The following is a 10,807-nucleotide window of genomic DNA, read 5'->3' on the forward strand; positions in this document are numbered from 1 at the left end:
ACCTCTCCCCTTTCTTTCCCCTTTCCCATCAAGTTGCTCTAGTCAAGTTTTCTTCAGCTCTCTGACATTTCAGGCTTACAAACACAGTGTGGGTTCTCATGCAACAAATAGAACATATACAACAAAAAGGGGTGGTTTTTTTGTACTTTTAAGGCTGCCTCAGTCCCTGATCTAACAATGCGGCAACACCAGTTTTCTTTGTTCTGTGATTGCTTGCGCGTTTAGGGATGGCTGTGTCATGGTGGGCTGTTCTTTCCCACATCTGAAGCACAGCTCCACCATAAAATTACACCATAGAAGGAACAGAAGATGAGGTTCTTTTGTGAATTATATGTAAAACACAAAGAACCAGGGATATTATGCGGGAAAGAAGAGGACCATACCCACCAGAACTTTATAATCCTCACTGAAATCTTGCTTTGTCATTATGTTTTAAGAGTAACATGCAGTGGTGGCATGACACAGCAGAAGTTTCCCTCTGTTATGCAACGGAGTAACTATTTGCCTGGTACAGATTCACTATAATATCTAACAAGCAATTAGTTCTAACATGTAACAAGTTTCCATTGTTAGGTTGTGTGATTGTTTGATTTTTGTGTCATGCTTGACAGTGACAGTGACAGTGTTCTCCTGCATTCATGTGCCCGCTTAGAAATCTCAGTGCCGATTTCACTGCCTGTCCCCAGGCTCTCAGGAATAGGCACTTGGCGACTCAAGCTGTGAGCATGAACAGGGCAGTGTACGAGAAAGTTCCAAAAACTTTTACAAGGTAATATCCTTTTTTTGTTGTTTTCCCAGTGTACAAGTAAATATTCCTGTCTTCTAAGTTTTAGCTTGTTAATGTACTCGCTTTGTTTTGTATGACATTGTAGCTTAACATTTCTGTTGTGTTATACGCATGGTGCACATACACACACTCGACAACTACTGACCCCACCAGCTAATGAAAAACATTAGAGATGCTATAAGGAACAAACACAGGCATGAGAACTTAAATATAGATTCTGCTTTCCCAAGGTCACACAGACAAAGTATCACAGCTGGAAATAATATTAATAACCTGTTGTCTTTAGTCTTTTTTATTATGCCTTGTTAATTATGCGCTGCCCCAAAACAGATATAAATTAGGCTTCTCTTGATTGCAGAAGTCCCTGTGCCTTGCCTGAGTAGCATGAACAGGGCTACATATAAATGACTGTCACAACTAACAGTTATAAATTCTGTATAATGCAGGTGCAAGGCCCTGCCTCTGGTTTCTTGAGGACTGCAGAGAAAAGAGTAAGAGGCTTCAGATTTCTGAAAAAAAATGCTAGAGCCGAAGCATGGCAAGAGTTGGAGATGCAGCACAAATCACAACAGATACACTGAGATTCACAAAGGAACAGCTACTAGGCTCTTCTTCCAACTGCTTCATGGAGTTGCCTTCTGTATAAAGAAGGGGGATGATTAAATTTGAATGGAGACACCTAAAGACAACCTGGATCCTCTTTCCCACCTGAAATGGCAATCACTCGGAAAGCAGACATAAGAAAGTATTATGGGTCTAGGTAGGAACCCCCTGTTAATGTTTGGGGTTTGTGTTTTTTGTATGTTTGTTTGTTTGTTTGTTTTCCTCCTGAGGTTGTTTTGTGATAAGGGAAGATTTTGAAAAGTTCCTTCTTTGTGAGATAGGAGAATAATATTAGCAGGGTGAGTGGCACACAGTTCATGTCCAACAGCTGAGCAGCCCACAGATCATGCCCATGGAGCACTGCTGAGCAGCCATTGCAAAAAAAAAATAAGTGAGAACATGTTTGTCCTCTCTCTACGTCGTGGAGTATTCTGGGGCAGGCACAAGTCTGTTGGCAGCAATAGCTTGCAAAAAGGTTCTCAAGCCTGTAATTGCTTGTACTTGCAGCTGATCCCAGATTCTTAAAAATCATGTTCATACAAAAGGGGAAGAGAAATGATCAATGCAATTAGTCGCCACTCACTACTCCTCAGGCACCAAGGGAGACAGTCTGTGCTGAGCCATGCTCCAGTGGGCTGCCACAGTCTTGCTTTGAGTATATTATTTCACATGCATTATTTTTAGAGCTTTCAAGTCTATAAAGGCTATGGATGTTGGATCAGGGCCAGCTCTGACTGCACTTCTAAAAGGGGTGGCCACAAAGAACTATTCAGGGTAGTGCAGTAGATGGCATGCCGATCTGATGAGCTCCTGGACTATTTTGTGCTAGCTGTGCTTTCCTGTGCTGCAGGGCAGCTAGCTCATGAAAGGTGCTTATGTGCAGTTTGTTGGACCTAAGGCAGTCTCCATGACAGTGCAAAGAAGAAGGAGTGTGAACTGACATCAGGAGTTAGCCTTAGCATGCCAGAAGCAGGCAAAAGGTAGCAGATCCCCTACACGTAGCTGTGTTTCAACTGCTGCGCTGCTTCCTCTTCCAAGATAGAGCAGCAGGATCACACCTCTGTGCCATGCATGATCATCATGCATCACTGCTGCTCCAAATAGTCTTTTGCCGGCTGTTTCCCATACAAATTCAATGATAGGATTAGCACTGCTAGCATTATACTTTCCACCACCGCTACTGTTTGTATCAGGAGTCCCCAGGAAATAATCTAATCTTCTAGGGGAAAGATGGAACGTAATATTAAACAATACCTCATCTCAATGGGAACTGTAGCCACTGGTGAAGAGAAGACAGGTGCAGATACGCCTTAACTTCTGTCAGGGCAAAGAGGGTGGCAGAAGCAGGAACAATGGATTATCTATAATAAAGTCTATATATGTCCAACTTCCACCACTTTGATCATTGTTCAGAAAACAACAAAGCAGTCCAGACAGACCATTATTTAATGTGGAGGCTCTGACAGGATCTTGCCATGGAGGATATATATTTCCACAACCGCTATACCAGCTGCCACTGCGGTGTCAAGGGAATAAGTAGAAATGAGACCCAAAAGAGCATGGGGATCAAAAAGAATTTGGAGACAGCCAATTTACATCAATTTACCCCTAAATATAGAAACAGAAACTGTTGTTTCTTTATACTTTAAATGCAAAGGATTCAAAACGATATCTCATGGTTCTGATGCAAAATGACAATCTCTTAGAGGGATGGGTCACTTGGCAAGCAAAGTAGCATTGCCATCCTTTGTGCAGAGCTGGCAGAGACTTTGCGAACTCTGCAAAATCTAGCACCTTTCCTGTCAACGTCTTAACTCTTAAGCCAGTAAGCTCTAGTAACAAAATAACTAATTCTTACAGCCGTGATGTCATAGAGTTCGAGTGCTGGCAAGCCTCTTTGGGTTGGGTTTTTTTGCCACCTGATGGTGATAATCCACACAGATGTAAGGTTTTGCACTTTGCCCAGAAACAAAGGGTGGAGAAAGCCCCCAGAGGCCCTGATGCACTCTCTCTTATACACAAACTTAGTTTTGAAAAGCCTTGTTTCCTAAATGTTACCTTGTTCTGATGTCTGGGGAGACTGTGACTGTAGAAGCCTTATGCAGTCCCTGTAGCTGTGCAAATCAGGGTCAGCAGAAACAGAGCAAACGACAGTATTTGATTAGGAGTTCTGTATTTACTTTTCTACGGGACAGGGCAGATTTTTGTGCTTGCCTAGAACAGTCTATAGGCCAGGGTCTCACTATTGCTTTGGTGAGCACATGGTATTAGCATAGAGTACTGGATGAATATCCTGAAAAAGGTTCTTCCACTGCACGCTATTCACTTTTCCAACCTTTATGCAGAAGCTATCAGGCAAAAGTTTAGTAGCAACCAGAGGCTTCTTGACTTTAGATTGAGAATCAAATTTGAAAATGCAACAACCATTTGTCTGAAGAGTACTGTCAACAGTATTGCTGAGTTTTGTGAACATCCTAATTTTGTCCCACCTGTTTGTCAGAAGGAACATAAAGGATGTGTTCTGCTAAACAGAGCAAAGTGACAGTGGAGGATGTTTCTCACTGCTGTTTTCTGATGTAGGAGAGTTTGAGCAGTTGTTCACAATTTATGTAGAATTTTTACAGATCAGCCTGTCGAGCTCTCATGTATAAACATATGCATGAGTGCTCACGGTTTCCAGAATTCCAGTATAACTGAGAAAATTCAACAGACATCCATACTTTGTGGTTGCTTCCATCTGGTGGCTATCTCCATACACTGCATTTTTATCTGCTAATTATTTCTGTCCTTTCAAATAACAGTGATGCAAAATCGATGGATTTTTTTTTAAAATGTACCTGTTGGGCAATATCAATTCTTGCAGGTTTGCAGAAGCAGCAGATTGTCACAGAGGCAGTGTCTAATCTGAACCTTCAAACTTTGCTCTGGTACCCGTATTTTCACAGTGCAAAAGCCGGAAATGCTGTTGGCATGACACATGCCAAAGTTGATGCATTCTTACTCCTGCTGCTATGTTGGGAGTGTAGAAACGCCATTTGCTCAATTTCAATGACATACCATCTTTGAACTGCTGAGGGACAAAGGAGATCTGACTCATGTAGCCAGTGAGTTAACATTGGCAGCAGCCTCAGCCCAAGTGTGGACAATTAGCTAGCAGCCCTAGTAAAAATGCCTTGCTTTGTCTCAGGCCTAAATCACTGGTAAGGCTGTGATTCTCTATTAGCTCCCTGTTGTGACCTATGAGATGGTAAATCAGGTTCACACACAGGCACTTGTGCCTCACATGCACCAGCTCCAGAAAAACACAGCATTGCCTTCACATAAATAAATGCCACTGTATGAAACTTGTGCTCTGAACCTCTGTAAATTCAACAGAAAATACGTTTTCTTTTGTCTTCCTACTACTCCTGCATTTATAGATAGACTTTCTGGATATTGCTCAGTTTTCCATCTGCATTTCCGTAGCACTTCTAGCAGTTCTCACATGAACTCTATCACTGTTTCCCTTTTTGCCCTACACCTGCATATGCAGTACGTGTATTGTGCAAAAGGTCATGCAGAATTCATGGAGAGAGGTGTAAATCAGCTAGTGCTTATAGAGACCAGACCCCTGTACCAAGATGCACCATCAGAGCTAAATACTTCAGCTGTCAGGTAATTACACGGACACTACATCAGGCATCACCATATTCCACTACCTAGTGCGAACCCTGGCACAAAGAAGTGATAAAATGATCCTTGTATGTTCTAGCTTCCTATAAGCTGAAGTGAGGCAAGTTAGCCAAAACTGTACTTAGTTACCAGGTTAGTTACCACTGCCCTTCCCTGCAGAATTGCAGCTTTGTGTCACTGACAGTTTTTCTAGAAAATAACAACCGACCACGTTGTTTCCTGGGTGGACATTCAAGATCTGGAGAAAGCTTTTGTAACCTTTACCCTGTTTTATGTATTTATATTGGACTAGCCATGTGCTGTCCTAACAAATTAAGCCTCTTAGTGCCCTCATTAGGTGGAAAAAGCATTATTGTTCTGACTTATCGAGGAATAGAGAAGATGGACTTGTACTTTAACTGTGCACAGTAGAGGTCAGGCTAGAAATTGCACCTTCTGAATTTCAGTCAAATAGGCCTAATTTTGCAAATGGCAGCCCATGTTCCAGGAAAAAAAGGTTCAGCCTGTGCCCTGTGCATGTGACTGTATACATATGCACAAGGTTGCAGCAAATGCTTGCAATTCTGGCATCCTTTGTTGCATATGCAAGTGGTATCACAGAAATCTGTCCATCAGTATAGCATCCATAGAAAAGAATGTGTTGCATTCCTCTTACTGGTTTACACATATGGAGGCTAAAAAGGTTGAAAATAAGGGACTCAGTCTTTTATATATTGTTTTGGAAGAGAAAAAAATGATTTAATTCTTGGTGCATAGGTATCCAAGGTGAACCACCTTGAGTGAATACAGCCATTGCCTGCACTGGCTACTTTTTCCTGAGAAAATGGCAGCAACCAATACTGGATAGTAGCCTTCAGAGAGAGCCTATGAATGCACAACCTATTTCCCAGAGTGGGAGAGTGTCAACACACCAAAGACACAGAAGAGAAAGAAGTCATGCAGTGAAGCTGACAGATACTCTGGTAAGGATCCCTGACAGAGATATCCAGCTCTCCAAGCCAACATGTTTTTTTGCTAAGGTGGCATTTTACTGCCTTTTCAGATGGTAAGTATGTGCTGATTTTGTTCTAGCAAGACCAGGCTGCCTAACTGTAATTCTTACAGTTAGCCTGGATTTCCCATGAAGCTGTATGTTCTCATATCAGAGCATACTGGGCATTTTCTCTAAATGAGGCTGTGCAATTAAACAAGAGAGCTGACACATTGAGGCAAACTCCACAGAGCTGAAGAAGCCAGAACGATGCTGCCATTTACAGAAGCTATGCCCAGGGCCAGCATCCAGCGTTACTCAGAGAGAACATACAAAAGCCGGGAAAGGCAAAGAAACCCCTTATCATTAATCTGTGATAACATGTATGTGCTCAGTATTGCAAGACTGCAGACAGATTTCAGCCGACAGTTCTTCTGAAGACCATTGTAGAGGCAAATGAACTGTTTTCTGCTTCCTTTTTATTGCTTGTTTTGTTTGTGAATGTCTTGTGTTGATTTAACATGAGAAAGTGATTACCTAAATAGAAGGTTTTTATCTCTCCAAACACACAGATGAGTTGGAATCCAGATGAAGCTCTCAGAAGGATTTCTTTTAAAATGGAAGCTGAAAATAACTAATACTAATATAATACTAACCCCTATAAAAGCACATAATTAGTCCCATTTCCAATTAGCAGCTGAACTCCAGCTCAATACAAGGCATTATACGTAAATCCAGTTTCAAAGAGTAAAAGAATTAAAACATGCATAACACTAGGCATGCTGCTTGACCTAAGTAGTGAACAGGAATGTCAGTTTTTGCAGTATATATACTAGAAAATTCTCACTTCATAAGTAAATTTCATACACTAATAAGTAGATTTATTGGTTTGTGAAAGGGTTAGTTTTTATTCATTGTTTCACTCTGCATTCATTTTAGTTGAAGAGTCATTGGATATATATTTTCAAGGCTAAATGACATCCTTAAGTGAACATCCTGTAAAATGCAGACCACAGAGTGACATCCAGTAACTGGACAGCCCATAGCTTTTTTGACAAAAGATCAGACCCTGAACATGCACCTAAGTCAGTATGCACTTACAAAAAATACATGCACACGTATCATGCAGAAGAAAAGATACAGTTCATATTACTTTTTGCCTGCTATTGACAAATGTGTTGCAAATGTGGTCTTTCATATCCTGTAATGTGCTCAGCAGCTCTGAAGCACATAACGTGGATGTAAGGTGCCCTCTCTTGAGAGCAAGAGACAGGAGGCAGAGGAGATCACCCATCTCCCAGCAGCTGCCTTCAGCACCCCAGCCCTCTGACCTAATGAAATTAATAAAAAAAAAAAAGAGACCCAGTGGTGCTTTCATGTTATTTTCTTTTTGTACTTTTATAAACCTTTTGCATGCTTAGACTATAAAACTTCATTTTTTTCAGGTTAGATCAGATGTTCAAGAGAATCATGCCTTCACAGGTAGGATCCTCAAACTCTACAATGCATGACATTGTATGGGTGAGACTTGTCAAGAGTAGAAAGAGATGTCTGGCAATTTAAGCTAATGGCATATGGAAAAAAGGGAATGTTTAAACCTTTACCTTCATTGGATGCTGTGGGAAGCTAGACTCCTGTTGCTCAGGATCTTTAGGAGTAATAGTATAGTAAAGCACTTGACCTTACCCTCATCAGTACATGGCTAATGCCTTTCTTGAGTAGTTTTGAATTTTTGTGCCTCTGCTGGCTGACAATGATCTTCTGATATTACTTTGGCTATGAGTGTCCAGAGGGTGATCTCATAACTGGTTTTGACACTCTTGTTCTACAAGAAAGGTTTTAGTAGCTTTGAGGAAGGAGAATGATGTTTTGGGTTTTTCTGGATTGATTATTTTTTTAGTGAAAGGGTAATGAGAATTGGATTGTTTTAGCTTATCAGTTAGCAGAAGCAGCATGTCAGGAAATTTTTTTTAAAATCATTCAAAGTAATCTATTTCTCTGCAAAGTTTTAAGAGTTGCTCCTTTTCTGTCATGTGATAGGAAAGCTAAAAAACATAAAAGACCCAAAAGATCCTTGAGGGTCAAACAGAATAGAGTGTGGGATGTAGGACTGATAAGGAAGTCTGAAGAAGTTATATCTGTTTCAGTTACTACTAGGTGGTAGTAAACTTTCAGGTAAGATATATACGCGTGTAGTTTGTTTTGTTGATGTAAAATCCCTCTTTCTCAATTTGCTTTGGAGAGGAAGAAGTGAAGAGCACAGCAACAAGTCTGTTCCTGTCAAAAAAAAAAGCATAATCAGCACCTTTAACACAGTGAAGCATTGGTTTTTGTGCTTGGTCTTTTAGGGTCTTTTTCCCATTGAACCTGAAAATACGTTCTGACTTCTAGAAAAGACACAAGATAAAATCTTGGCATTTAACGAGTGACTACATATTTCTGGCTTTGGGAGGGGCAAGATTTTACTGAAGGAAAAGTAAGTGCAGCTAACATCATAGTTTTGGTTACATTTCAGCATGAGTGTAGGGTCTAAAGATGAGGATCTACTTCAATACAACTGCTTTTGCATTTGCTTCCTCTGTAACATAATCCTTTTTCTCTGATTTTTTTTTAGGGGGGAAAGGGATGGGGAGAGGGGCAGGAAGAGGGCTGTGCATAAGATGCATTCAACCTGGCCAGTCAGAACAAGTCTATTGTTACGATGCTACCCTGTGTGATCAAAAAGGTGAGTTCAAAATAATGCCCTAAATCTTGTTTCATCTGGGCCAGAAGTTGGAGTTATACTTACAGTTCTTCAGCATTTAGAAATCACTGTAACTGTGACACTCTGTCTTTTCTCATTACCTCTTGTGCCTTTTTATATGCATGTATTGTGTTTTCACAATGAGAAGAAAGAACACAAAGTTTCAACTACTAGCGCTGTAAAGCTTACATTAGAAACAAACCCTTGTCAATCCTGTTGTTCCAGCACAACCATGAAAGACTACCAGTTCAAGGAAGTTTAAAAGGTAGGATACACATAAACTACATGGTACTACGGGAATTGGTTAATATGGTATTTGATTTTTAATTTAATTTTTAAAATATCCAGGGGTACTAGTCATATATATATGACTATATTTATATATATATATTTATTTATATATATATATAAAACTGTGAAAAGTGATTGCCAAAACTCACTCAATACCAGCTCTATATAATTTCCCTGGCTATGAGACAGATACTACTTTTCAAACCTAAGATTTTAAATTACTTGCCCGGGGCTGCACGGAAACCAATGGCAGGGACGGGATTTGATTCAAAGTTCTTAAACTCTGTTCTCTCTCTGCTAGACCAATGCTTTCTTCTCTGACCAGTGCAGCCAGAACAAAACCTTTAATATCTTTTAAAGATAAAGAGGCAGCGTTCCTATAATATTGGAGAGGTGGAGCTCACATCTAACAGTCTGTGGGAATATATGTATTCAAATATGAATGCTCTAGTGTACATGGGGAAATCTGGTTACAGCAGTTATGCATTACCTGTGCATTTGTTATGTGCGTACAAACAACCTTAGAGAAGGTCAGTTTGCGAGTGAACTCCTCAAGATCAAGATTATTAAACTGCTAGTTCTGCAAGGAGTAGTAAGATATTTATTTTTCTCTTCTGACTGCAAGGCAGCGTGACCTTTAAAACTGCACTTCTTCACAAGTATGCAAAAAACTATGGAATTTGAAGTAAAGGCTACATCCACATCTCTGAGACATGTTTAAGCAGTGCAGATCAAAGAAGAGACCAACTGCTTGTGTGATCAACAGATCTTACGATTACTGTTACAATCCATTTCACAGGCACCCAGGAATTCAGGTAACAGAAAAGATTGCATGGAATCGTGGAAGACAAAACACTTTTTGCATTTGAGATGTACTCTCTGTCCAAGCCATTGAGGTAATACATCTTAATTAACTATCAAACTTTTAGAAGGGCCTGAACTAATGAAGTGGGGCTTATTCGGCAGGGCTTGACCTATCCCTTCTTAATAGTCAAAACATGGCACTTAGAAAGGTATAGCTTTTCCCCATGTGTTAGAAAGGTAAATAATGAGCATCCTTGTACTTTGGTTAATCAAAAGAGCACAATGCAAAATTAGAAGATATTTTCTAAAATAGAAAAGAGGAAGAGGTATTGGGGGAGATTTAGCATTAGTTTTGTTCATTCACAGAGATACCAGAAATGCCACATAAAGCACAGACACGTAACACTGGGCTGGTAATATCTAAAAACTGTAGATTGTACATAGCAAGCAATTACATGTCAGTCATGCCCTGGAAACATAGTACACCCACGCTCCAGAACAATCTTTCACACGGATTAACTCTCCTGATTTATTTATTCAGCAGTTCAAGGAAAAGCAGATTTACTAGTTCCATAGCATGAACTGCAAAGTACCTTGTACCTCAGGTGTTTTCTTTTTAGGGACATTTCAACATCTATCAAAACCTACTGCTTATAATGAAGTTTCTGTGCAGAGTCCTAGCAACATGACAAAACTCGTATACTAAAGGGATCTGCTGAATACTGTTATCTTTCATGGGATAACTCTCAATCTTAAAAAAATGTGGACCGTCATCAGTTTTAATCTTTTTGATGTAGATAAAAAACCCTGGTTTCAGCTGGGGTAGAGTTAATTTTCTTCCTAGTAGCTAGTATGGGTTGACATTTTGGATTTGTGCTAAAAACAGACCTGATAATGTGGAGATGTTTTAGTTGTTGCTGAGCAGTGCTTACACCAG

General features: G+C 40.1%; 1 long non-coding RNA gene across 1 annotated transcript; it reads left to right on the top strand.

The window, feature by feature from the left end:
• The first annotated feature begins 541 nt into the window (after window positions 1–541).
• LOC142050329 (uncharacterized) lies at window positions 542–6,024 on the top strand. The gene is made up of 3 exons (XR_012657994.1): window positions 542–769; window positions 1,234–1,547; window positions 5,819–6,024. It is a non-coding gene; the product is annotated as an uncharacterized LOC142050329 (long non-coding RNA).
• The last annotated feature ends 4,783 nt before the right edge of the window (window positions 6,025–10,807 follow it).

This window comes from Phalacrocorax aristotelis, chromosome Z (genome assembly GCF_949628215.1).
Source record: "Phalacrocorax aristotelis chromosome Z, bGulAri2.1, whole genome shotgun sequence".
Taxonomy (NCBI): Eukaryota; Metazoa; Chordata; class Aves; order Suliformes; family Phalacrocoracidae; genus Phalacrocorax; species Phalacrocorax aristotelis.